Source organism: Pinus tabuliformis, chromosome 1_2 (assembly GCF_031772625.1).
Source record: "Pinus tabuliformis cultivar Carrire ecotype Pingquan chromosome 1_2, CPIR1, whole genome shotgun sequence".
Classification (NCBI taxonomy): Eukaryota; Viridiplantae; Streptophyta; class Pinopsida; order Pinales; family Pinaceae; genus Pinus; species Pinus tabuliformis.
Window position 1 is genome coordinate 251521523 of NC_142298.1, and position 25790 is coordinate 251547312.

General features: G+C 37.5%; 1 pseudogene; it reads left to right on the forward strand.

The window, feature by feature from the left end:
* LOC149205314 (tRNA(His) guanylyltransferase 1 pseudogene) overlaps positions 1 to 17043 on the forward strand; it is a 37803-nt pseudogene extending 20760 nt beyond the window's left edge.
* Positions 17044 to 25790: the final 8747 nt, after the last annotated feature.

Below are 25790 nucleotides of genomic sequence, written 5' to 3' on the forward strand. Positions count from 1 at the left end.
CTATAATCCCCCCCACACACATAATTATGGAATTGATCCATTACTTTATGGATCTCTTCTTCAACTAAGCATAAAAGAAAAATCCCCACTAGGTCTTTCCAATACAATTGGCCATTTCAAATGACAAACTTATGGGCTTGTAACCTCAAAGCCCTGTAATTAACTTTATCAAAATTGACTCGAAAACCTACAAAAAATAAATAGTGGATTATATGTTTATACCAATGAGACACGAGGTACTTCATTTGGATTTTCTACGTTGCGCTCTTGACCTTATTTTTATCCTCTTCTCCTTAGCTTTATTTTCCTCTATCAGCAAATTCATACACAAGGCTTGCCATTTTGATTTGGAAAATATTTTAGCTAATCCCTACCCCTTGATCAACTTCGTGGGTTTGATCTCCAATTTGTATTCTTTGATTTTAGAAATCCATTTACCTCTTTTTCCCTCACTATCCCCTTGTACCATAATGTCTTTCAAAGTTGTTGTAGGAACATAAACTATTATGCTTTATTGTAGGACATATATTTTGAAGGTATTCAAAGCCTTGACCAAGGCATATGCTTTCTTCTCTAGAATTTTATAATTTAGCTCATAATCTCATAGCACCTAGCTAAAAAACGTTATTGGTTGCTCATGTCCTTCATTGTTTTTATGCAATAAGACAACAACCATTGTATGAAGAGAAGCAAAAGAGAAAATGAAAAATGATTTTAGATAGTTAGGGATGTCTAATACAAGAGATTATACAAAGGTGCTTTTGATACTGGAGAATGAATCCTAAGCTTCTTCAGTCCATTTTACCTCCCTATCCTTCTTCAACATCCCTGTAATTTCTTTAATTATCTCAGCATAATTGGGTATGAACCTCCTCAAAAAGTTGATTTTGCCCAAGAAAGTCTAGATTTATTTCTTATTTCTTGGTAATGGGATGTTGTTGATGTCTTCCACCCTCTTGGGATCTATCTTCACCCCCTCTTTTTCCACAATGTGTTCTAGCAGCTTTCCCTCACTTAGAGAAAACTGAGACTTCTTAGGATTTAAAGACAGACCATATATTCTACATTTCTTAAAAGTGAGTCATAGATGTTTAATATGATCCTCATTTGTTTTAAAAAAAATAATGATGTCATCTAGGTATATTACCATAAATTTATCTTGTTCTCCCATGAATGCTATATCCATTTCTCTTTGAAAAGTGGCTCTTGCATTAATGAGGCCGAAGGGAATTCTGGAATACATAAACCTTCCCCAAGGCATGGTGAACATAGTTTTATTTTGATCCTCGGGATGCATAGCTACTTGATTGTACTATCCCTAAAAACCATCCATCATAGACACATGGTTAGAGTCCACCACCTTTTGCAAAATGTAGTCCATTTTAGGTAGAGGGTAATTATCCTTTAGTGAGGCCTTGTTCAGATTCCTAAAGTCAATACACAACCTTATTTCCCCATTCTTCTTCCTGACAAGAACTAGATTTTCCACCCAATCTGAATACCTCAAAGGTACGATAATTTTAGCTTGGAGCAACTTCCTCACCTCTTTCTCAATTGATGGAAGTAACAAAGGGTTAATCTTCCTAAGCTTCTATTTGTATGGTTTCGCCCCATTCTTCAAAGGAATTTTATGTTGGATGATATTAGTATCAAATGTTTTTAAATCATCATAAGACCAAGCAAACACATCCATATACTGCTTAAAAATATCTAGGTACCTTTGTTTGTATTCCTTAGGAACTCCTTTGGCCAACTTAATTATCTGGGGATCTTGATCTGAACCAATATTGCAGTCTTCTACCTGTTCTTCAAATTCTTGCTCAATTGGCTTGGCATCCATATCATTTGAGTTGAACAATATTTCCAAGGGAACCAAACCTATGGGGATAGGATTACCTTTCAATTTTAAAATCTTGTGCCCTGCAATGGTTTCTTCCCACTTGTCTTGTTGTTCATCTATCACTTTCTATTCATCTTGATCAATCTCTGAGCTTGAGAATTCTCCAATGACCTCAATGAAGCATTTGATTTGTTCCTCGTCTTCAAACACCTGGAAATACTTAACATTTTCTGGTATTGAAGGCATGTATATGAATTAAATTTCGTATCTGAGAAAGGGGTTTTGAGGAGCCTTGAAGTTACTAGCAGCTATGGTTAAGGATTCAACCATCTGATTTCCATCTCTAGGAAAAAACTATATGTTAAAAGGTAAAAACAAAATCTCAATCAGATCCCATACATCATTTTGGTATGACTTTAGTATTGGATGTTTGGTTTGGCATTGATTTAGGATTTGTTTCGCCACCATATTTGAATCCCCAAACACTGCCAAGCACCCAATGTTGAGATTTCTAGCAGCTTGTAGACCTAGCAACAAAGCTTCATATTCACTAATTTGTTTATTTCATGCAACCCAACTTTTGTATGAAATAATTCTCCATCTCCTCCTAGGTTGTGATTGAAGCATTTGGTATGGTTTCAAACCATTTCCTGGCTTCCCCATCCAAAGACTAGACAAAAAGTCTTAACACCACATCTAGGAATTATACATTGAGATTTTATGCAAATACAAAGAAAGTTTCTACATGCCTCTCCGTTGAAATGCCATCTTCCCCTATGAATCTTGGAAATAGCTTGAGATAGTCTTGTGGCATACCATTCAAGGGTTGTGGCAAGTCCAGTGGGGCATATTTGTTCAGAAGAAAGGCTAGGACATCCATATTGAGCAAGGGAGGTGGTAGAATATTTATTATAGGTCCTCGTTTAGGGTGTATCTGAGTCATAGATGAATGGATTTGGGTTGGGAGGATATTCACACTCTGCATAGGATTTTTTATAAGGATGTCTTTAACTTCTTCAGCTTTAGGGGAGGGATGAAATGAGAAAGAAGGTGAAGTGGCAAAAGATTATTTGTTTTTTACACTAGAAGGAAATGAGCTAAACAATGCACTATGTTCTTTAGGATATTCCAAGACTTTGGAGGTAGGCTCTAGGTAGTTTATCACAAATTTTTGAGATCTACTTGATGATATTTCTGGAAACGATCTTGTGGAATCTGGGGTAATAGGGGTCCTCTCTTTCCAAATCCTCTGGGATATGATTTTCTCAGGGTTGAATCGAGAGGATTTTTCTGTTGGCTTTCATCAGAGTGAGTATGAGGTCTTTGAAAATCCAGGGTGCTCAAAATACGATTCATACAGTGGAGTCACCAAGGTGAGAGATCTTCAACCCACACTTCCCTTGCGCACCTAATAGAGGGAATGTAAAAATTGTCGTACCTAGGGAAAAATATTCTGATTCGTTCCATGGAAATGACATCAGAAGATGTTGTGTCTCCTGGAGATAACCCCAGGTTGAGGAAAGTGTTAGTGCCTAGGATATCTTAGAGGAGTGCTTTGAGGATTCATTGAGATTTGTGCCGCACTCTGTATTTATATAATTTGAATTATATGATTCAGAAATTGGTTCAATAACCCTTCACCAAGGTAGACCTAAACATACACATATCAATATATATGCTTATATCACTCATGCCACAGATAAATGTCCTGATATGATGGCCGACACCACAACAAAATGCATATTAATATTTGCCTTTGTAGTGAAAATGGAGAGAGAGAAAACAAGGAAAGGAATTCAATGCAGAATGTTGGATAACACAAAATCCTAAATAATGAATCCCAACAGAACTATGGAAGGTTAAGGGGATAAAAATGCAAAAATTGTGGATTGCATTTAAGGTTTCTAGCTCTATATTTTCATGGGTTCATTCCATCGCAAAATAACATTGGAAAATATGTGATCTCACAAGTATTGCTAGCAAGAATATAGCACTAGTAAATCTGTAATTAAATAGGTACCTTTGCTACCTTATAATATAATTAAATCCATAATTTAAGAGTGAAACCAAAAACTTATTTACACAATTTCAGAGGAAGATAAGAATACATGAAATCACAAATAGAGGGGAACACATACTACACATTAATTCACTTGGAATCACCATATTTGCTTCATTAATCTTTGAAAATAGAAGAATTATCATAGGTCCAACATAGTTGACATTTTTATAACAATTAGCACCTCATGAAAAAGCCATTAAACCAATATTTGGAACCTCTTTCTATATATAGAACTCATAATACCTGCAAAGACAGGTTTCAGACCTTTGGGAATAGGAATTTGGAACCTTTAAAATGAATTTTTCCAGCTATTTATAAGGAGAGGGGGAGCTTGGAAAAACAGTTACAAAATATCTTTTAAAGTTACAATTGTCTTAGTTGTCTCGGAATGCACATATTCAAATGATTACATAACATATTGTTTCCTTTTTTAAAATGCAAAAAATTACAAAATAACAAACATGGGAAAACTGAATGATGGCCACAACAAAATATCTCCATGCCAATTATTGTCATCACCTCTAATCCATCCACGTCTCTGCCACAGTGCTCCTCTATAGTTACTGACTGATATGCCTATTGATTTCTCCCCTTAACTTCTTGAATTCCCCTTTCTGGAACTGGAAGCGATCAACTGTGGTGGAATTAGTGGTGCCCTATAACATAGCTTCTCACCCATCCATCTGCATACACTCAAGGCTATACTATTGGAACCCAATACATCTTGTAACTCTTATAAAAGATTGTGACAAAAAAACAGAACTTCCATCATTCTAAGCTCCTCTTGCTTAAGTTGCTTTATCGCCTTTCAACCATGGGACCACTTTCTGTGACCAAAGGCTTAATGCATAGGTGCTGCAATATCGGAGCCTTCTATCCTCATAACTTTATTTGAAATAGCATTCTGAAAACATAAATTTTGGATGCCTTCGAGCTCCTCTTCCATTGGCTCTCTTCCTTTTTATCACATGGCATCGGGTCTCGTGACCTCAGGCTTAGCACTTGGGTGATAAATCCTTTGGGCTCATGTTGGGAGCCTATCTCCCTTTTTAATTCGAGTTTCACCCTCAGTTCTTTGGATGGTCATGACCAAGCACCACCACATGTCTGATCCCCTCTTCATCGTAATTTTTTCAAAAAGGAATTAACATTTGGGTTACAAAAACTTCCACTTCCGATGAGCTCATAGCTCTTGGTGCTCGACATCGGCTCTATGCCCTTGGTTCTTTTAAGTCTCTGTGACCAACTACCATATTATTCGGAGATCCTTCCATCATAATTACTCCCAATAAGAATTAAACTAAATATTTGATGGGTTTTCCCTTAAAATTCTTTCTAACACTTGGGCATTTGGCCTTGATCCAATATTTTGGTTATTTTAGGTCTTTGTGACAAGTGTCTCCATATTGTTATGTGGACTAATCACAAGTTCGAACACAAGCAATCTCTCTAGGTTTCCAACCTAATTTCTCCAACATAAATTTACTCTCAAAAACCTCTCTCAACTCCCCCGCCTATGGCTTGATTAATAGGCCAAAAGGAAGTAGCTTGAGATCCTTAGTCCAAGGATGAGATCCACTAAAAGAGAGATGAGGGATCTTTGAAGAATGGGGATTAGCTCCATAAAAAATGAGGTTAATATTGAATAAATGTGAGTTTGAGGCTTTCTGTTAGGAATGATTCGGCCAATAATGCTTCTAGATCTCACTTTTTATTAAGTCATGTGTGCACTTTTTAGTGGTAGATAAAGTGCAAATCTATGCAGGGATCAATGTCAACAAATGTGTATGCGCATAAACTTTCTAGGAAACTACGCAGGAGACCAAAAATTGTTTTATGGACCATGTTTCCCATAATTTACACTTTATCCAAGGTATATAAGTTTTTGACTTGAAAGGGAGCACTTCATGACACTTGGATGGATGGCGAAAGATCCAATTTGATGATCATTTGTCATGGTGAAAAAATGAAGTGTAACAAATTTCCCCCTAAAGTGAAAATTCAGAAAATTTTAAGCACTGAGGTACTTTATCATATCAAGGATTGGATCAAATATCATGGTTGGAAACCTATAACAATCGATCAAGGATTACAATGCAATATAATGATCATCGCTGAGGTAGGAATTCCCATACTGAGAGTAAAGATAACTCGATGAATTAGTAGGGAAATACATCATGTCAAATTAGATATAGGATGGACGTAGCCATCAAACATAAAGCTTTTTGTATAATCATGAATACAAAAATCCTCACATCCTAGATGGATGAAACTAGATCCAGGGTCTTGATCTACATCTCTCGATCCGTAGTACGAATCTAACCATGTGAGTAGATGTCTTGAAGTTGAACATGCCAGAAACTACTTGATTACAGATCAATGATGTGAACCATTAACAAGTGCAAGAGAAACCACCATTAATGACAATGGATTGCAAGTTACTTCTAGTATAATCTATGAAGTGCAAATAGATGATCTAAAGTCAAACACTCATAGAATCGTTCGATCGAAGGCCAATGATGAGAACCTATCATCGAAGGCGAGAAACCTACCATTAAGGCATGCAGGCTCCAAGGTACTAAAAAGGGCTTCTAGATAAACTTCCTAGATAATGAATTGAAGTTGATAGGAAGTGACCCTTCGCAGGAGGGCCTACAACATGAAACTCAATGTCAAGTTTTGAAGAATAGTTTGCAAGGACTGACTCAAGGATGATCGATGCGATTGAAGGCTACAAATTGCAAGGTAATTTGAATTGAGGTTTAGACTTCTCTTGAACATATTGGTGACACGAAAAAATGACTTGGAAAAATTTGACTCAACGATAATACCCAAAACCAACTAAATATTTTCAATGAGGTTCGATTAACTATGAGACAAATGGATTCCCCAACTCGAACGGATATGTGAGAAAGTGTCATGTTCAAGAGCAACATACTGCGTTAAATACAAGAAACAAACTTTTCTTCTCAATTTTCCCCACCGTTAATTGCAAGTACCTCTTTCTTGTTTAAAATCTTGAGGAGGATAATAGATTCTTGTTCTGTAAGCTCATCCTTTTGATGAATTCCTCATAGTATTTTTAACGAACCCTTAGGAAAGAGTGGTTCAATCTCGTCAATAGATGAGTCTTGTACGGTTTAAATTTTATGAGTCTAGTAAAGGGGTAACTTGATTTCATTTTCATGTTTAAAGAATTTGAAAAGACACAAAAAGAAATCTCATTTAGTTCTTTCAACATAAATTTTAACAAGCCCGAGGAAAGTAAATATTGGTGTTTTTCAGTTTTAGGAGCCAAGAGAAAAACATAAGTAAACTCTACAATGTTCTTTTTCGTAAATTTAGTCCCTCAAGCTTGAAAAAGGATAAAATAATGTACGAGAGAACTCTATTGACCATGATTAGTCAACGTATACCTTTTTCATAAATAGTCTAGTTCAGTCCGTAAAGAAAACTTCAATTGTGAGTCCCAGGTTTTTTTATTTTCTAATATTATATTCTTAATAATCCTTGCCAGGATTTTATTTGATGATTCATCCAATCATTTCCCTGTGGATAGTAGCTAGTGGAGTGACACACAATGATGTTATACTTCTGGAAGAGGCTCAGAAACTTGGAATATTAAAAAAATTGAGCATTATCAGTGATAATATTCCTTGGGAAACCAAACCTAGCAAGGATATTCTCCTCGATGAATTTTATAACCACGACATCGATTTCATTTATAGCTGGGACTGCTTCCACCCACTTAGTGAAGTAATCAGTGGCCATAATAATCCATCTGTGTTGACCACTAGAGGATGGGTGTATTTTCCCAATGAAGTTTAACCCCCACAATCTAAAAGTTTCTTCAGTAAAAACAAGGATTAAAGGAAAAGGTGCTAATTTCTATTTTCAGCAAACATTTGGCACTTCTCACAGGCTTGAACATATGCATGTACCTTACCAAACAGGTTGGGCTAATAGAAACCTGCTTTGAGAATTTTATGGGTTGTATCTCTCCAACTATAATCCCCCACACACACATAATTATGGAATTGATCCATCACTTTATGGATCTCTTCTTCAACTAAGCATAAAAGAAAAATCCCCACTAGGTCTTTCCAATACAATTGGCCATTTCAAATGAAAAACTTATGGGCTTGTAACCTCAAAGCCCTGTAATTAACTTTATCAAAATTGACTCGAAAACCTACAAAAAATAAATAGTGGATTATATGTTTATACCAATGAGACACGAGGTACTTCATTTGGATTTTCTACGTTGCGCTCTTGACCTTATTTTTATCCTCTTCTCCTTAGCTTTATTTTCCTCTATCAGCAAATTCATACCCAAGGCTTGCCAGTTTGATTTGGAAAATATTTTAGCTAATCCCTACCCCTTGATCAACTTCGTGGGTTTGATCTCCAATTTGTATTCTTTGATTTTAGAAATCCATTTACCTCTTTTTCCCTCACTATCCCCTTGTACCAGAATGTCTTTCAAAGTTGTTGTAGGAACATAAACTATTATGCTTTATTGTAGGACATATATTTTGAAGGTATTCAAAGCCTTGACCAAGGCATATGCTTTCTTCTCTAGAATTTTATAATTTAGCTCAGAATCTCATAGCACCTAGCTAAAAAACGTTATTGGTTGCTCATGTCCTTCATTGTTTTTCTGCAATAAGACAACAACCATTGTATGAAGAGAAGCAAAAGAGAAAATGAAAAATGACTTTAGATAGTTAGGGATGACTAATACAAGAGATTATACAAAGGTGTTTTTGATACTGGAGAATGAATCCTAAGCTTCTTCAGTCCATTTTACCTCCCTATCCTTCTTCAACATCCATGTAATTTCTTTAATTATCTCAGCATAATTGGGTATGAACCTTCTCAAAAAGTTGATTTTTCCCAAGAAAGTCTAGATTTATTTCTTATTTCTTGGAAATAGGATGTTGTTGATGTGTTCCACCCTCTTGGGATCTATCTTCACCCCCTCTTTTTCCACAATGTGTTCGAGCAACTTTCCCTCACTTAGAGAAAACTGAGACTTAGGATTTAAAGACAGACCATATATTCTACATTTCTTAAAAGTGAGTCATAGATGTTTAATATGATCCTCATTTGTTTTAAAAAAAATAATGATGTCATCTAGGTATATTACCATAAATTTATCTTGTTCTCCCATGAATGCTATATCCATTTCTCTTTGAAAAGTGGCTCTTGCATTAATGAGGCCGAAGGGAATTCTGGAATACATAAACCTTCCCCAAGGCATGGTGAACATAGTTTTATTTTGATCCTCGAGATGCATAGCTACTTGATTGTACTATCCCTAAAAACCATCCATCATAGACACATGGTTAGAGCCCACCACCTTTTGCAAAATGTAGTCCATTTTAGGTAGAGGGTAATTATCCTTTAGTGAGGCCTTGTTCAGATTCCTAAAGTCAATACACAACCTTATTTCCCCATTCTTCTTCCTGACAGGAACTAGATTTTCCACCCAATCTGAATACCTCAAACCTACGATAATTTTAGCTTGGAGCAACTTCCTCACCTCTTTCTCAATTGATGGAAGTAACAAAGGGTTAATCTTCCTAGGTTTCTATTTGTATGGTTTCGCCCCATTCTTCAAAAGAATTTTATGTTGGATGATATTAGTATCAAAAGATTTTAAATCATCATAAGACCAAGCAAACACATCCATATACGGATTAAAAATATATTGGTACCTTTGTTTGTATTCCTTAGGAACTCCTTTGGCCAACTTAATTATCTGTGGATCTTGATCTGAACCAATATTGCAGTCTTCTACATGTTCTTCAAATTCTTGCTCAATTGGCTTGGCATGCATATCATTTGAGTTGAACAATATTTCCAAGGGAACCAAACCTATGGGGATAGGATTACCTTTCAATTTTAAAACCATGTGCCCTGTAATGGTTTCTTCCCACTTGTCTTGTTGTTCATCTATCACTTTCTATTCATCTTGATCAATCTCTGAGCTTGAGAATTCTCCAATGACCTCAATGAAGCATTTGATTTGTTCCTCGTCTTCAAAGACCTAGAAATACTTAACATTTTCTGGTATTGAAGGCATGTATATGAATTAAATTTCGTATCTGAGAAAGGGGTTTTGAGGAGCCTTGAAGTTACTAGCATCTATGGTTAAGGATTCAACCATCTGATTTCCATCTCTAGGAAAAAACTAGATGTTAAAAGGTAAAAACAAAATCTCAATCAGATCCCATACATCATTTTGGTATGACTTTAGTATTGGATGTTTGGTTTGGCATTGATTTAGGATTTGTTTCACCACCATATTTGAATCCCCAAACACTACCAAGCACCCAATGTTGAGATTTCTAGCAGCTTGCAGACCTAGCAACAAAGCTTCATATTCACTAATTTGTTTATTTCATGCAACCCCACTTTTGTATGAAATAATTCTCCATCTCCTCCTAGGTTGTGATTGAAGCATTTGGTATGGTTTCAAACCATTTCCTGGCTTCCCCATCCAAAGACTAGACAAAAAGTCTTAACACCACATCTAGGAATTATACATTGAGATTTTATGCAAATACAAAGAAAGTTTCTACATGCCTCTCCGCTGAAATGCCATCTTCCCCTATGAATCTTGGAAATAGCTTGAGATAGTCTTGTGGCATACCATTCAAGGGTTGTGGCAAGTCCAGTGGGGCATATTTGTTCAGAAGAAAGGCTAGGACATCCATATTGAGCAAGGGAGGTGGTAGAATATTTATTATAGGTCCTCGTTTAGGGTGTATCTGAGTCATAGATGAATGGATTTGGGTTGGGAGGATATTCACACTATGCATAGGATTTTTTATAAGGATGTCTTTAACTTCTTCAGCTTTAGGGGAGGGATGAAATGAGAAAGAAGGTGAAGTGGCAAAAGATTATTTGTTTTTTACACTAGAAGGAAATGAGCTAAACAATGCACTATGTTCTTTAGGATATTCCAAGACTTTGGAGGTAGGCTCTAGGTAGTTTATCACAACTTTTTGAGATCTACTTGATGATATTTCTGGAAACGATCTTGTGGAATCTGGGGTAATAGGGGTCCTCTCTTTCCAAATCCTCTGGGATATGATTTTCTCAGGGTTGAATCGAGAGGATTTTTCTGCTGGCTTTCATCAGAGTGAGTATGAGATCTTTGAAAATCCAGGGTGCTCAAAATAAGATTCATACAGTGGAGTCGCCAAGGTGAGAGATCTTCAACCTACACTTCCCTTGCGCACCTAATAGAGGGAATGTAAAAATTGTCGTACCTAGGGAAAAATATTCTGATTCGTTCCATGGAAATGACGTCAGAAGATGTTGTGTCTCCTGGAGATAACCCCCAGGTTGAGGAAAGTGTCAGTGCCTAGGATATCTTAGAGGAGTGCTTTGAGGATTCATTGAGATTTGTGCCGCACTCTGTATTTATATAATTTGAATTATATGATTCAGAAATTGGTTCAATAACCCTTCACCAAGGTAGACCTAAACATACACATATCAATATATATGCTTATATCACTCATGCCACAGATAAATGTCCTGATATGATGGCCGACACCACAACAAAATGCATATTAATATTTGCCTTTGTAGTGAAAATGGAGAGAGAGAACACAAGGAAAGGAATTCAATGCAGAATGTTGGATAACACAAAATCCTAAATAATGAATCCCAACAGAACTATGGAAGGTTAAGGGGATAAAAATGCAAAAATTGTGGATTGCATTTAAGGTTTCTAGCTCTATATTTTCATGGGTTCATTCCATCGCAAAATAACATTGGAAAATATGTGATCTCACAAGTATTGCTAGCAAGAATATAGCACTAGTAAATCTGTAATTAAATAGGTACTTTTAGTACCTTATAATATAATTAAATCCATAATTTAAGAGTGAAACCAAAAACTTATTTACACAATTTCAGAGGAAGATAAGAATACATGAAATCACAAATAGAGGGGAACACATACTACACATTAATTCACTTGGAATCACCATATTTGCTTCATTAATCTTTGAAAATAGAAGAATTATCATAGGTCCAACATAGTTGACATTTTTATAAGAATTAGCACCTCATGAAAAAGCCATTAAACCAATATTTGGAACCTCTTTCTATATATAGAACTCAGAATACCTGCAAAGACAGGTTTCAGACCTTTGGGAATAGGAATTTGGAACCTTTAAAATGAATTTTTCCAGCTATTTATAAGGAGAGGGGGAGCTTGGAAAAACAGTTACAAAATATCTTTTAAAGTTATAATTGTCTTAGTTGTCTCGGAATGCACATATTCAAATGATTACATAACATATTGTTTCCTTCTTTAAAATGCAAAAAATTACAAAATAACAAACATGGGAAAACTGAATGATGGCCACAACAAAATATCTCCATGCCAATTACTGTCATCACCTCTAATCCATCCACATCTCTGCCACAGTGTTCCTCTATAGTTACTGACTGATATGCCTATTGATTTCTCCCCTTAACTTCTTGAATTCCCCTTTCTGGAACTGGAAGCGATCAACTGTGGTGGAATTAGTGGTGCCCTATAACATAGCTTCTCACCCATCCATCTGCATACACTCAAGGGTATACTATCGGAACCCAATACATCTTGTAACTCTTATAAAAGATTGTTACAAAAAAACAGAACTTCCATAATTCTAAGCTCCTCTTGCTTAAGTTGCTTTATCGCCTCTCAACCATGGGACCACTTTTTGTGACCAAAGGCTTAATGCATAGGTGCTGCAATATCGGAGCCTTCTATCCTCATAACTTTATTTGAAATAGCATTCTGAAAACATAAATTTTGGATGCCTTCGAGCTCCTCTTCCATTGGCTCTCTTCCTTTTTATCACATGGCATCGGATCTCGTGACCTCAGGCTTAGCACTTGGGTGATAAATCCTTTGGGCTCCTGTTGGGAGCCTATCTCCCTTTTTAATTCGAGCTTCACCCTCAGTTCTTTGGATGATCATGACCAAGCACCACCACATGTCTGATCCCCTCTTCATCGTAATTTTTTCAAAAAGGAATTAACATTTGGGTTACAAAAACTCCCACTTCCGATGAGCTCATATCTCTTGGTGCTCGACATCGGCTCTATGCCCTTGGTTCTTTTAAGTCTCTGTGACCAACTACCATATTATTCGGAGATCCTTCCATCATAATTACTCCCAATAAGAATTAAACTAAATATTTGATGGGTTTTCCCTTAAAATTCTTTCTAACACTTGGGCGTTTGGCCTTGATCCAATATTTTGGTTATTTTAGGTCTTTGTGACAAGTGTCTCCATATTGTTATGTGGACTAATCACAAGTTCGAACACAAGCAATCTCTCTAGGTTTCCAACCTAATTTCTCCAACATAAATTTACTCTCAACAACCTCTCTCAACTCCCCCGCCTATGGCTTGATTAATAGGCCAAAAGGAAGTAGCTTGAGATCCTTAGTCCAAGGATGAGATCCACTAAAAGAGAGATGAGGGATCTTTGAAGAATGGGGATTAGCTCCATAAAAAATGAGGTTAATCTTGAATAAATGTGAGTTTGAGGCTTTCTGTTAGGAATGATTCGGCCAATAATGCTTCTAGATCTCACTTTTTATTGAGTCATGTGTGCACTTTTTAGTGGTAGATAAAGTGCAAATCTATGCATGGATCAATGTCAATAAATGTGTATGCGCATAAACTTTCTAGGAAACTACGCAGGAGACCAAAAATTGTTTTATGGACCATGTTTCCCATAATTTACACTTTATCCAAGGTATATAAGTTTTTGACTTGAAAGGGATCACTTCATGACACTTGGATGGATGGCGAAAGATCCAATTTGATGATCATTTGTCATGGTGAAAAAATGAAGTGTAACAAATTTCCCCCTAAAGTGAAAATTCAGAAAATTTTAAGCACTGAGGTACTTTATCATATCAAGGATTGGATCAAATATCATGGTTGGAAACCTATAACAATCGATCAAGGATTACAATGCAATATAATGATCATCGCTGAGGTAGGAATTCCCATACTGAGAGTAAAGATAACTCGATGAATTAGTAGGGAAATACATCATGTCAAATTAGATATAGGATGGACGTAGCCATCAAACATAAAGCTTTTTGTATAATCATGAATACAAAAATCCTCACATCCTAGATGGATGAAACTAGATCCAGGGTCTTGATCTACATCTCTCGATCCGTAGTACAAATTTAACCATGTGAGTAGATGTCTTGAAGTTGAACATGCCAGAAACTACTTGATTACAGATCAATGATGTGAACCATTAACAAGTGCAAGAGAAACCACCATTAATGACAATGGATTGCAAGTTACTTCTAGTATAATCTATGAAGTGCAAATAGATGATCTAAAGTCAAACACTCATAGAATCGTTCGATCGAAGGCCAATGATGAGAACCTATCATCGAAGGCGAGAAACCTACCATTAAGGCATGCAGGGTCCAAGGTACTAAAAAGGGCTTCTAGATAAACTTCCTAGATAATGAATTGAAGTTGATAGGAAGTGACCCTTCGCAGGAGGGCCTACAACATGAAACTCAAATTCAAGTTTTGAAGAATAGTTTGCAAGGACTGACTCAAGGATGATCGATGCGATTGAAGGCTACAAATTGCAAGGTAATTTGAATTGAGGTTTAGACTTCTCTTGAACATATTGGTGACACGAAAAAATGACTTGGAAAAATTTGACTCAACGATAATACCCAAAACCAACTAAATACTTTCAATGAGGTTCGATTAACTATGAGACAAATGGATTCCCCAACTCGAACAGATATGTGAGAAAGTGTCATGTTCAAGAGCAACATACTGCGTTAAATACAAGAAACAAACTTTTCTTCTCAATTTTCCCCACCGTTAATTGCAAGTACCTCTTTCTTGTTTAAAATCTTGAGGAGGATAATAGATTCTTGTTCTGTAAGCTCATCCTTTTGATGAATTCCTCATAGTATTTTTAACGAACCCTTAGGAAGGAGTGGTTCAATCTCGTCAATAGATGAGTCTTGTACGGTTTAAATTTTATGAGTCTAGTAAAGGGGTAACTCGATTTCATTTTCATGTTTAAAGAATTTGAAAAGACACAAAAAGAAATCTCATTTAGTTCTTTCAACATATATTTTAACAAGCCCGAGGAAAGTAAATCTTGGTGTTTTTCAGTTTTAGGAGCCAAGAGAAAAACATAAGTAAACTCTACAATGTTCTTTTTCGTAAATTTAGTCCCTCAAGCTTGAAAAAGGATAAAATAATGTACGAGAGAACTCTATTGACCATGATTAGTCAACGTATACCTTTTTCATAAATAGTCTAGTTCAGTCCGTAAAAGGGGTAAACTTATACTGAATAGACAGTTGTTCATTTACTTTTACAAGTTGGACACCTAATCCTAAATGGGTTAGTGTGGAAGTTGAATGGACAAAAGCAGTCCAAGAGACCTTGGGATCTGAAACCCAAGAATCACGTATTGTACTATAAATGTATATCTCATGTTAATAAAAAGGGATTACATGTTTTATCTTTCATATTGTCTTTGCTGTCCATGTGTGTTTAACATGGTATCAGAGCGGGCGATCTCCTGCCCTGCTCAAATATGAGCCACTTGTTTTCCGTGGCCTTTCTTACATGCCAGTCCTGTACATTCATATAATTGTCAGTACTGCTATATTAGGAGGTGCCTGACAGTCCCTGCGATTCTTGACCTACCACTCTTCTGTTTACCAAATATGCATCTGTTAGCGTGCATGCAATTCTGAAATTAGTCAAAAATTTGTGGCGACCATAACGCATCTGTCATAATGCTCTCTGGCGCACCAGCGCTGTCATCTTCCATAACCGCTCCTGCATGAAATCATTTGTTGTCGTTCTGTCCACTGTTCTGCTCCGTCTCTGGGCTCTGTCCACTAACGCATCTACCTGGCCTGAACGTTTGTCTGGCCTGACACGGCTTCTTCTTCCTAAACGTCTTTAATGCCCTCTGCGTGACAACGCTTGTCTCTGACCTGCATAGACCTGAAAATTCACCTCATTATTCTCACCTGCATTACTGAATGTGTTTGAATAGCCATTAAACTTGAACGCCTCTGTCCCGCGTCTCTGCCACGCCTGTGCTGCCCTAACGCTCTCTCACCTAACATTCTCTCACCTAATGCTCTCACCGGTCTGAGAGACTCCATACGCAGTTGGATTGTTGAACGCTGCCTGACAAAGAATTGTGGAGGACGCAGCTGGTATCATCGTTCTGAATGTGCAGTGCGTTTGAAAGGCTGCGGAGGGCTTTCTATCAGCTGCCAGCTTTTTACTCGAACAATGCTCCACTTTGAAGGTTGTAGCGAGATCAGTAATCTTTAACAACACAGTACTTCCTCTCGTCACAACACTGGCCAGGGCACGGTTTTACTGGCGAATTGGGTGCGTTCTCTTCTTCGGTTCTCACAAGTTCATAATTTTGAGAAACCCAATGATGAGCATGCTTTACATCTATTGAATGAATGTGCGATAGATATGCTTGAAGAATTTCCATATATAGTATTTGCATATGGCATGAGTGATGAGTACAGTTTTGTGATAAAGAAGTCAAGCATTGTTCATCAAAGGCGTGCCAGTAAGATAGTGTCACTTATGGTTTCATTCTTTTCCTCCACATATGTTATGAAATGGCACAAGTTTTTCCCACATACGGAGCTGCAGTATCCACCTTCTTTTGATGGACGGGTCGTGTGCTATCCTTCGACTTCCATTCTTCAAGATTACCTTGCTTGGCGTTAAGTAGATTATGAGTTACCCAAGCCACATAAATAATCAATATAATACCTGCTTTTGGATGTTGGTAAAGTCAGGGAAGAGTGCCACGGAGGCTCAAAATGTTTTGAAGGGTACTCAAACACAGGAAAAGAATGAACTCCTTTTCCAGCAATTTGGTATCAACTATAACACACTTCCTGCTATTTTTCGTAAGGGATCCAGTATATTTAAGAAAGAGGTTGATGAAGTTGTTAAGTGCACTGAAGCTGGAGATCCTGTTATAAGACGGAGAAGGAAAATAGTAGCGCAGCACTGTGATATTATTGAGAAGAATCTCTGGGATGAACATCCTTATCTACTGTCGGATTAATAATTTTGAATGAATTCGGCCCTTGAAACAAGCTTTTATATGCATCGCTCAGAAATTCGTGTGAAGGGGATTTCAGGGGGGTCGGTTGCTTCGCCGTTGAATTAATGTGGTATTCTCCGTGCTCTATTTTCTGTGCGATTATCTACGTTGATTAGCTGCTTGAATTTGGAGTTTTGTTGGGAGACGGGGCGACGGAGGAGGTTTTCTGCGAAAACACACTGAATCCTCGTGTTACGTATGGTGGGAAACACATATTTATTGTAAGTGGTTCCATGGTATTTTCATGTCTGATACTCCATTTGAAAAGCCTCTACAAACTTTCCAAGCCAACGTACGCTTAAGGTCTGCTAGTATTCACCAGGGTCATGTGGATGCGCACCGTAGTGGTGCTGATGTTGTTCTCTGTTAATGTTGTCATCCAATAAGATTGAACCATACACCAAAACTGCAACACGAAATCTTGTTTTTAATTCGAATTTTTCGCTCCATTTTGTCTGGAGATGCGTATGTTTGTAGTGATAAGCGTGCAGTCTGGCTATATAAGTTGAGCAGCTGGGTAATCTTACCACCACCTCCGACAGAAGAAATTTTCTTTAGTTGTTTTGAATTCGAATTGAGAATTGGGGATTATAAATTCTGTCTAGCAGAATTGCAGTTGATTTGAATTCGAATTGAGAATTGAACAATCTGTTCGGACATCCTGCTCATGTAAATTCTGTGTAGCAGAATTCTCACTCTGAGTGCTTTACACCCATCACCAAAATATCATAATATTTTCTTTTCTGTGTCTGGAAAAGGTAAATAATTGCTTCTTATAGTCAACTTGTTCAGAAAGCAAAGAGTAAATGGTTTGTGTAAAGATGAAACGAAAGACAGTTTGGTGAAATACTCGAGTCATTGTTCAAAGCTCAGATGTATATAAGACTACAATGGTTTAATTGCTTGTGCCAAAAATGTATTGAGGCCTTCTAAATCGAATCACTCTGAATATATACTCTTGGTTGTTTCCTTCAAGATATTGCTGTGTACTTACAATTGTTCAGAAGACTCTGTGCTGATTGGTCTGTTGGCATTTTGGGTCAGTTTCTACCATACCAGAATAAGTTTGTCACAATTTGAATGCCATTTAGAGGCTGTTTGTGTGGCTGTATATTCTTCTCACTAGATGATACTGAAGTGTTGATATATGTTGAAGAGTGAACGAGTATTTGAAGGATCCAAGTAAGTTTGCAGTTGCTGCTGCTCCAGTGTAGCATTGTATTTAAAACTCATTATAGTGCATTAATTCCTTGATTCCACTGCTGCATAAAGATTTTGGTGAGCTGATTGTAATCTTTTATATTGCACACTGATCATTTGCTGACATTTATAAAGGATATTGCTGTGTACGGTTACTTTTCTGCACTAAGTAATAATTGTGATCAGTTTTTAAGGTGTAAACCTGACATTGAAGAAAAATGGCCAGAATCAGTGAAGTATTAGAGTTCATGAAAACTCTTATACAATCTACTGTTGATGACACATTACAAATCAGCATAGGATCTCTTTCAGAAATTCGGACATGTCTACAAAATGCACAGGAAAAGATCGATTTTTTGCAGCTTGAATCACAGCTACAACAAGAAGAGCTACATCAAAATAGACACCATTCTGAACCTGTTTTTGTTCAGAACATTGAGACAACCACCCATCAACAGCATGTTAATAATGTTACGATTCATTCAAATAAAGCAGCAGTTGTATATGCAGATGCAGAAACTCAGTCTGCACTTCCCAAGCCCATCATCAGACCTTGGGAACAGCTTGTCCACAACAAGCACAGAACTGGTCTTGGATATGACAAGGACTTGTCCTTTCATATTCCAGACTATGCCAAGCCCATTCAGTTTCAGAGTGCTGGATTCATTCATGACTGTTCACCTCTAGCTGTTCCAGATTCTGCCCCTCTTCCACAGCAACAACAACAACAACAACAACAGATCGTGAAATGCCAACACTGTGACCGAGTTGGCCATCTGAAAGATCACTGTTTTGATCTTCATCCATGTAAGCACTGTCATAAAACCAGCCATTCTTCACACAGATGCTTCAAAAACAAACGTCCTGCAAGAACAAAGATTCATCTTGGATGGATCGCTTCTTGGCAATGGGCATCAACAGCCAAGAAGATATTCCAAACACATATCAGAACTTGTTCCAGAGTATTGAACAGTCTTTCAGTTGAGTTTTCTCCATCTTCTCACCTTGTATCTGACAGGGGGGGAAATGATGGTCATCTAAAAGCTTCAAAGCCACATCAAGCGAGCCTGAGCCACAACCTGCCACACTAGTTTCAGAGTTGTAGCCAGAGACAAAGATGCCTAAACATGCCTTCAGTTGGCAATCTGGGACACTTCCTCTAGCAGAAGACTTCAGCTTCTTGCCAGTTTTGGAAGAGTTCTAGGAACACAATTGAGAACACTTCCTCTAGCAGAAGACACCAACTTCTTGCCAGTTTTGGAAGAGTTCCAGGAATTGCATTAAGCATTCCAGAGTTGTTGGTCATCCTTAAACCATCACAGGTTGAGACTTCCCTTTTCAGGTTGAAGTTTTACCTTTTATGCGGGGTGAGACCTCCCTTTTATGGTTGAAGGTTTCCCTCTTTAAAACAATAGGATCACTTCCTCTAGCAGAAAACTTCAGTTTCTTGCCAGTTTTGGAAGAGTTCCAGGAACTGCACTAAGCGTTCCAGTGTTGGTGGTCATCCTTAAACCACCGCCCTTTATACCAACATTTCATAGAGCACATTCAGCCTAGTGCTGCCATGCATTTTTTGCACATTTTGAAATACAGCTCTCTTCTTGGACTCATACATAACCCTTCGGATTAAGGGGGGGAATGTTGGACACCTAATCCTAAATGGGTTAGTGTGGAAGTTGAATGGACAAAAGCAGTCCAAGAGACCTTGGGATCTGAAACCCAAGAGTCACGTATTGTACTATAAATGTATATCTCATGTTAATAAAAAGGGATTGCATGTTTTATCTTTCATATTGTCTTTGTTGTCCATGTGTGTTTAACAAGTTAAAACAATCAAGTACTTGTCGATCTTTTCGTTTTTAAGGATTCTGAAAAGGGCATAAAGAGAACTCCAGGGTTTTGATTTTTCGTATGTTTTAATGAGTTCAAACAAGTTATAAAAACCTTCTCATTATTTCACTGACTTTCAATTTAATTAATGAGCAGGAAAAGATGGAAAGAACTCAGCATTTTTATGTCCTTTTTATGAGCATGAAAAATAAAAATAAAAGAAGCTTAGGATTTTCATGATTTTAACGAGTCTTGAAAATAATAACCGAAATAGACTTGAAATAGGTTTTATATTTACACAAGCTTGAAACAAAGCAAAATTGTGCTTGAGAGTGGTTTCATTTTTACACAAGCTTGAAACATAGAAAATTTTTCTTGAAAGTGTTTTCATTTTTACACAAGCTTGGAACAGAGAAAATCGTGCTTAAAAGTGGTTTCATTTTTACACTAGCTTGAAACAGATAAAACTGTGCTTGAAAGTGTTCATGCCCCCAGCATAATGAATTCAATGGCACATGCCCCCAAAAATTCATTTCATTCACCTAAGTAGACTATAGGTTACTAATAGGTGGATGTAATGAAGGCTTGTTTATGAGATTAGATAAAAGACTCGAATTAACATTTATGAGATATAGTTAAAGAATCAACGCAGATAGGGGAGGATTTGTTTCATTTTTTAATGAGCTTGACACAGGAAAAGAATAATGCTCACAATGACTTGTTTCATTTTTTAAATGCAGTTGACATGGTAGAAGAACTATCCTCTTGGAATCCTATTTCATTTTTTTAATGAGGTTGACACAGTAAAAGAGCCATCCTCATAATTATTTATTCATGGCTTCCACTTGGAAGAAACACATGAAAAGGGATGTTTCTCGACCATGGCTTCCAAGAGATCTTCATGAGAAGGAAGAATATATCTTTGGAAGGAATACATGTGAAGAGAATCAAAAGGGGTAAGAAAATCCATTTCAAGCTCCCCCATAAGGTTCCCTATGTCAATTATAAGATCTAATTCATAGGAAGTCGAGAAAACAGTGAGAGGCTCACTTGCATCGGTAACTGAAGACATGGGAATGGTTTCCACATAATTAATCCGTGGTGGGGTAGATACCACTTGTAGATAAGGAACATTCATGGATTTCATATGGTTGGTAGTTGAATCAAGATCAACGAATGAATTTGGTCAATAGTCGTAATGTTTCCATTGTTAGGAAAAGGCATCAAACAAAATAGTGTTGATATGACAACTTCCATGGCATAGACATAGTCTTGTCCAAGGAAAAAATTGAAATCTCAGGGACCTTGGACTACCATAAGATCAATACAAACAATTTTATCTTACAAGGTAATAGGTAACTTAGGATGGATCCCTAAAGGTTCGTCAATGGTTCTATTAAAAGCTAACAGATTTTGTGTAACATGCACAAGTTGAGGGGAACCCAAAGCTTTCCAAGAATATGAGGATAAAATATTGATAGAAGCATCTTCTTATACATTTATGTGTCATACATTCTTACTATAAGCCTTCACAATGATTTGGAAAGGGGTGGAAGAAGGAAGACAAGGTTTTTCCAGTCTACTCCAATCAAAAGATATAGCCTCATTACTTGGATGGGGTTCAAAAGCAACAAATGAAATTCCCCCGTGTGTAGAAGAATATGAGGTAACATGAAGAACCTGAGTGGTATGAATTTCACTCTCTAAAGGGAGAGTGGGATCGATCGAAGATGGAATTGATTCAACCACTTAATCAATAATTGGTCCATCAACCTAACTAATACAAGTTTCACTCTCCAATGGAAGAGTGGGATTGACTGTACTTCAATTTAGATTAATCACTTCGTCAAATTATGGTAGGTGGGGAGAAGGTTTACAGTAATTAGTTGGAAGTTGTTCCTGTGAAATAGTAAGTTTTTCCAACAATTTTGAGGCTTCATCCATGTGAGGGCAAAGGTGACTATGATCAGTCCCTTTGCATAACCTACAAGGAAATCTAAATTTAACCTTTTTCCCTAGAAGATGATAATCACTAGTTGAAGGATCAACAATAAGTTGATGAGAATTATTTGACCACACTTCCAAGACTTTAGGAATACCAAAACAATTGATAAGGAAGTGGTCACCCTTACAAATCTTGCAAGGGTATTTGGGCTTACGATTCATTTTAGAAGTTTTCTCAATATTACCAATACTTATAGCCATGGTTGGTTGCTTGACTACTTTCTCATCTTGCTTGTTCCTTTTCTTCCCTTTCTTCTTATTCTTAGTCACCTAGTTACTAGCATCAAGGCTTTTACCAAGTGAAGAGGAAGAAAGGGAGGAGGACATGTTGGATGAAGAAGGTAAAGTTTCAATAGTAGGTCGGTGATGTTGAGATAGTGAACTCGGTTGAGCTGGTACAATTTGAGTATTTGGAATTAAAGAAGTTGACAACAACCATATAGGTAAACCTAATGTTAATCTAGGAAGTGACAATGTGGCTATATAAGGAGGACCGACATTTCCAAGATTGGGAAAAGGACTAGGACTCTCATTAATGGGGATTCCTTGGTTAGTAACTTTTGGATTGGTAGCCATTAGATTCAATCAAATAATATTTTATTATTAAAATTAAATAATCTTCAGAATCCACACCTAAGGTCTTGTAAACAAAAATAAAAACAAACATATAACACAAACTAGTAAATCTAAAGAGTCAAACCATGCAAACAAACTTTTCACAGCGAGATCACTAGTTGGTAATGAAATCCAACATCATAGAGATCAAAGTGAAGAGTGAATAATGATAGAGAGGATGGAACCAGTTACACTGATAACCTACTTAATCAAATAATCTGGTGCTAGTAACTTCACTTATGTCATCTTGAGTGAATATTACACTCCAAAAATTCCAAGTGAGTGCAGTCAACATTTGTTCCATGTACAGCAAGACCTTCCCTCTTTTTTCACCTCAAGTAATTTTTGTTGGGAAATGTGTCCACTCAGAACGCCCCTATCCCACTAAGGTGTGATAGTGCCTTAGCAACAAACAAGGAAAAACTATTTTCGTATTCTTCTTTATGAAATGTAAACGAAGAGGAATATGATGTACTAACCCGTATCTTGCGCTAGTCTGTTGATCAAATCGCTCTCCTCTTTGACGATTTCTAGCTACCTGCTCCCTTACTTGTCCAGCTTCACTAAGTTCCTGCAAGATCACAGAAGAGGAAAACTACCCAAAGACATAGATTTACATTCATAAATAGCTTAGGATCAGATTTAAGCTAAACATGCAAATATAACAAAACATCATTGATACACAAGCATGTAGGAGAAACTCAAATAGTTTTATTGAGATAGCAAGAAGATTCAAGAGGAGATACAACCAAGTGAGTCCCGATCCAGCATCTACCTCCCAGCAAAGGAATCCCTTCTTCACCTCCAACAAATCATAAATCATCCAATGCACTAATCTCAATCTCAAAACCAACAGCAATTCTCTGCAAAGTACAAAATTCCAGCCTTTGGATCTCTGGGATGAGGGATCCATATATAGATGTATGCAAAGAGGATGAGTCAGCTTTTCATCTGACTAATGTCCTTTCTCTCTGTCAGTTCTTGCTTCCACTTGGAGGCTGAGAGCCTCTTACTCATCCTTGGTCGAACTCAGTGAGGCAAGTGTCATGGAGGAAGATTCTGGAAGCTTCCATTGTCTTTCCACCTTGCGGAATGGCACTGCCATTTGTCATTTCCCGCTCAGCGCACCCTGGTAGTGCATTTAGGTGCGTTGCAACGCACCTAGCTAGTGTACTGGGGTGCTATGCAACGCAGGTAGCTAGTGGAGCCACTGAAATGATCCTGATTTGACTGATTCTGAGTAGTTTCTGGTGGAGAACTTCTGGGAGAAGCTGTAGTTTGCTGACCTTGTTCCTTTAGGGGTAGGAACAACACTTTTAGGGACTTTGGATCCCTTGGTTTATGGACATTTCATGCTTAGATCTGTAAGGCACAAAAATGTCTATAACAGTTGCCCCCTAAAGTATGAGGCCGTTTATCGGGTGAAATGCTTTATTAGGAGGATCTGAAGTTCTTTCAATGCTGGGAGGAGACCTGTAATAAGATACAATACAATACATTATTTTCATACTGTTTTCATGATCTAGCTGAGGCAGGCATTCCCATGCTCAGCTTTATAAATTCATTTTTATGTACATAGGACAGACAATCGTCTGATGGTAGACTGATGACTCTGATAGAGCCATCATCCTTTCTGGTAGGGTGATTATCTGTGCTGTAATGCTGTACATTTCAATGTCTTTATTTTCCTGAATATATATCGCAGCCTGGATGGATGAAACTAGATCCGGGGTCTTCAATCTCGTTCGATCTTCACTCGAAGTACAAGTCGATCCATGTGAGAAATGTGTTGAAGTCGAACATGGAAAGACATCGCTTGATTACCAGTCAGTGATGTAAACTATTAACAAGCGCGAGAGGAATCACCGATAAGGATGATGACCCTCAAGGTACTGTAGTACAATTCACGTGGTGTGAATAAAGGACTTGGCGTCGAACACCACGCAAAATCTTTCGGTCGAAGGTCATTGATGTATACCTGTCGCCGGAAGTGAGAAACTTGCCATTGAGGCATGCAAGCTTCAAAGTACTGAAGGGGGTGTTCCTAGATCGACTTCTTGGATAATGAGCTGATGTCGACAAGAAGCGATCCATCAAAGGAGGGCCTTAATGAATCCCACATCAATGACACAGAACAGAGCAAATGATTTTGATGGAGGTGAAAACGATCTGATGATACATAGTTCAGGATGGCGGTCATGAAAGAATGAAGTATAATGTATGGTGGTGGATGGGACACAGGTGACTTCTCTGAATGACTTCTCTTGAACATGTCGGCGACACTTATGTGATGGATTGGTAGCATTTACCCCAAATTTGGATGGTATGGCGTGACCATGGTGATGTGACCGGTGAATGAAACAACCCAACCCGACTCAGGCACGGAGTGGAAGTGTCATGTTCAAGAGCGACTTGCTACCAATAAAGGTTCTTTGAGTTTTTCCCAATTTTTCCCCAGTCATTACTGACCAGTACATTTTTATTTTTGTCAAGCTTGAGGAGGATAACATATGCTTGTTCTATAATTTGCCCTTCGGGCAAACCCATCGCTATGTTTTAACGAGCCTAGCGATAGTGGAACTCGTTCTCGTCTAAAGACAAGTTTGTCGCTATTAAGCGTTTTAACGAGTCTAACGACAAAGATAACTCGGTCCTTTTCATTTTTAGAGAGTCTGAAAAGGTACGTAAAGTTAACTCCGGAATTCCTTTTTCGTCATCTAATCCCTTAAGTCCGAAAAAGTATAAAACAATACAGAAGGGATGAATTTTCGATAGTTTTAACGAGTCGAACAATACAAGCGCTCGATCTTTTTGTGCAATAATCCCTCAGGTCCAAAAAAGATTAAAATCTAGAGGAGTGATAGCACTTCCGATCGCTTTAACGAGCTGGAAGGCCAAAACTCGGCAATCTTTTCATATTTTACGAGTCAGTTGAAAAGAGCTTAAAGAAGACTCGTCTTTTGAGGAACGAGTGATAAAATGGGTAGCAGCTGATTCCAGGTAAGGTTTGGAATTTTCCAATCACGGCAGTGTCACAAGGATGGCTAATGAAATCACTC